Raw genomic sequence first — 4350 nt, forward strand, 5'->3', positions numbered from 1 at the left:
ATACTGTTAATATTTATTAGATAGCATTTGTCGATGTTTTGTTACTGGTGTTGAGATACCCAAGTTATTAGATGTGTTTCCCCATTGTAACCTGCTGTGAAGTTGCTGTTAGATCACAAACGTCTCCAGCATGAAAGGACCACATTCATCCCATCAGGCCTGTGCTGTCGGAACGTCTCTCCTGCGATTTCCTCGAGCCCTGCAAATATCTTACCTTCAGGTACTTATCCAATTGACTTTAAAAAGCTGCAGTTGAATCTGCCATGACCACATTCTCAGGCAGCACGTTCGAAATTCTAACCACTTGCTGCATAACAATGTTTTTCCTCATATCACCTTTGACAAAACTTTTTAGTTGCAGTTGGCTTGTTCTCAATTCTTCTACCAATGGAAAGAGTTGTCTACTATATCTACTCTGTCCAAATCCCTCATGAAACTCAAGTTGTTCTCCCAATTCCTTCGTCTCCGCCGCATCTGCTCCCAGGAGGACCAGTTCAAAATACGTACAACACAGATGGCCTCCTTCTTCAAGGACCGCAATTTCCCCCCCGACGTGGTCGACGGTGCCCTCCACCGCATCTCCTCCACTTCCCGCTCCTCCGCCCTTGAGCCCCGCCCCTCCAACCGCCACCAGGACAGAACCCCACTGGTCCTCACCTACCACCCCACCAATCTCCATGTACAGCGCATCATCCGCCGTCACTTCCGCCACCTCCAAACAGACCCCAGCACCAAGGATATATTTCCCTCCCCTCTCCTATCAGCTTTCCGTAGAGACCACTCCCTCCGCGACTCCCTTGTCAGATCCACACCCCCCACCGACCCAACCACCACTCCCGGCACCTTCCCTTGCAACCGCAGGAGGTGCAACACTTGCGCCCACACCTCCCCCCTCACTTCTCTCCAAGGCCCCAAGGGAAACTTCCATATCCGCCACAGATTCACCTGCACCTCCACCCACATCATCTACTGCATCCGCTGCAGCCGGTGTGGCCTCCTCTATATTGGGGAGACAGGCCGCCTACTTGCGGAGCGATTCAGAGAGCACCTCTGGGCCACCCGGACGAACCAACCCAACCAACCTGTGGCACAGCATTTCAACTCCCCCTCCCACTCCACCGAGGATATGCAGGTCATTGGACTCATCCACCGCCAAACCACAACAACCCGACGGTCGGAGGAGGAGCGTCTTATCTTCCGACTGGGAACCCTCCAACCGCAGGGGATGAACTTGGACTTCACCAGTTTCTTCATCCCCCCTCCCCCCACCTTGTCTCAGCCGGATCCTTCCAGCCCGGCACCGCCTTCCTGACCTGCAGTCTTCTTCTTGACCTCTCCGCCTCCACCCTACTCCGACCTATCACCCTCACCTTGACCTCTTTCCACCTATCACATTTCCAACTCCCCTCCTCCAAGTCCCTCCTCCCTACCTTTTATCTTCTCCTGCTGAACACTCTCTGCTCATTCCTGAAGAAGGGCCTGTGCCCGAAACGTCGAATCTCCTGTTCCCTAGATGCTGCCTGACCTGCTGTGCTGTTCCAGCAATAAAGTTTCAACTTTGATCTCCAGCATCTGCAGACCTCACTTTCTCCTTAAACATTGTGGGTTCAAGTCCCATTGCTCGGACTTCAGCACAACAAAGTACACTGAAAATGTAGAGTAATACAGTACTGAGGGAGTATAGCTCTAATGGGTGAGGTGTTAAACTGTTACCCTCTTTCTTTGCAGGTAGATGTAAAAGATTGGTGAATATATTCACAGAAGGGCAGTGGGTATTCCTTATTGTCCTGGCTAATATTTATCTCTCAAACAAAAATCTCAGAAGCAGATTATCTGGTCAATATTACATTGCTACCTGGGAACTTGCTATGTGCAAATTGTTGGCTGTATTTCCTACAGTATAATAGGAACTACATGTCAATGGTTGTAAGTTGTTTTGGGGCATCCAGTAGTTGTGAAAGGTGCCATATAAATGCAAATCTTTCTTTAAAAGTCCCTCACATGGAGCATATGGCCAGACATATTGCTTATGCAGGAGAAAGTGAGGACTGCAGATGCTGGAGATCAGAGCTGAAAAATGTGTTGCTGGAAAAACGCAGCAGGTCAGGCAGCATCCAAGGAGTAGGAGAATCGACGTTTCAGGCATAAGCCCTTCTTCAGGACTTATGCCCGAAACGTCGATTCTCCTACTCCTTGGATGCTGCCTGACCTACTGTGCTTTTCCAGCAACACATTTTTCAGCATATTGCTTATGCATCCTGCTGAGGGCACTATAATCCCCTGGAAAATTCCCATCATCTCCATCCCTATCAGCCCCATCCCCCTCACTGTTATTCTGTCTTCAAGGCATATGTGCCAGGTGAAAGCTAAGTGAACTGCACTTAGAACCTTTATTAAATAGCAGAGAGGAATTCTGGATTGTGCAGCTGTCTGCTATTTGAAGTTGTTCCATGTTCTGGAGATTTCACTTGTTGCTAGCCAGCCACTATCCCTTCAAGTAAACAGTTTATAAAACTGCAAACAGTATGACAAAAACAGCTTGCTTCTGTCTTCTGTTCACAGTGTGTCTCAGAATTAAAGGATAGTCTGGAATAACTTTGCAAAATGGGAGTCATTTTTAAATTTAATTATTCATTAATATAATGTGGGCATCACTGACTTGGCCAGTAGTTATTGCCCATTCCTAATTCCCTTGTCAAGAGGGTAGTGAGCCACTTACTTGAACCACTTACATTGTAAAGTTATATCCATGGTGGTGTTAAGAAGGCTGTTCCAGGACTTTGTCCCCACATAATGCAGGCATGGTGGCATACTTCCAACTTGCAATTTTGTTCCCATAAATTTTCTTATTTGTTCATTCTTGGTATGCGAGCATTGCTGGTAAAGCTGACACTTATTATCCATCCCATGTTCCCCTTCTTAAAACATAACTGGGTGGCTTGAAAGTTCATTTCAGAAGGCTTCAGTAGTCGAATAAAGATTCAATACAAAATTTCAAAGAACATATCTACTTTTGATTCTGTGCCTCAATACATGAATCTCACTGATTGTTTTGTATTTTATAAGCCCTATTAAAATTTGCTACAACTTTTAACAACTTGTGAATCCGTACTCTCATATCTTTGTTCCTCTAATCTCTTTAGACTCGTTTACCAAATGATATTTGTTCTTATTTCTCCTACCAAATCATATCACACTTATCCATAATATAATTCATTTTTCTTTTACACACTTCTTCTGCAAATACCTACCAACTAAACCACACTGGAAACCCAGTTCAGGAAAATGTCTCACCGACAACTTCTCAATGGCAATTAAAAATGGGGAATAAATGCTGACCTAGCCAGTAATTTTTACATCCTATAAATTAATAATTTAACAAAGATATTTTTTTTGTGAATTTTCTTGGATGATTCCTAATTTGCAACCTTATAAACTGAGAACAGTTGTGGTCTCCACATTGTAAAATATATTGAGAGTCACTGAGAATGTACATGAAAGACTAAAAGGATAATAATCAGAACCTAAAGGCTTACTAGGAAAGATTGAAAGCTGAGGGGAACTCTAAGCATAGAGCTTTAAAATTATGAAGAAATTGACAAAGAATATGTAGAGCTTGAGGTCGAGACAACTGGAAAATAAACAGTCCCTCAGAATCTGGGCATTGTTCTATGATCAACAGGCTAGAATTGGAGGGCAGATGATTTTTTTTTACATGGCCAGTTGCTTTGGTCTGTAATACACTATCTGAAAGGGTGATGGAAGCAAATTCAATAATGAACTTTAAAAGGAAAATAAATGAATAATTGAAAGAAATCAATTTACAGAGGGAGACTCTTTCAAAGTGCCAACACAAGTACTAAGAATGGATTGACCAACTCCTATACTTAAAGATTCTGTGGTTCTAACTTTGGGGGATTTTGATTCTGTCCATAACTTAAGAGATCTATTGACATGGATTTTGTCATCATCTGATGTATATCAATAAACTGATAGGCCCATCACTTACTCAACTCTCTCTCTCATTCTAGATATAGTTATAGGTATTTGCTACTGTATGTTTATAATGAGAAAAGAATAATTCAAGTTAACAAGCATAGCTAACAAAAGCTTTGTGTTAACAGTCCCAAAATTTCCACTGCTCCCTTCAACAGTCCTGTTCTAAGCCTTGGAATGTTTCACTTCCTAAAGACATTATGCAGATGTTTCTTTTCTGGCACACATCCTCAGCTTAGGCACTCACTATCACTGGTGATATTTGTTCATACTGAATGATCTCACACTCACGTGCCTTGCATTCGAAAACAGCACGCTTTGTGTCTCTGTCTTCTTAAACTGTCCTGTGCCACA

Source organism: Chiloscyllium plagiosum, unplaced genomic scaffold (assembly GCF_037043375.1).
Source record: "Chiloscyllium plagiosum isolate Xiang-an unplaced genomic scaffold, Cpla_swu_hap1 HiC_scaffold_4, whole genome shotgun sequence".
Taxonomy (NCBI): domain Eukaryota; kingdom Metazoa; phylum Chordata; class Chondrichthyes; order Orectolobiformes; family Hemiscylliidae; genus Chiloscyllium; species Chiloscyllium plagiosum.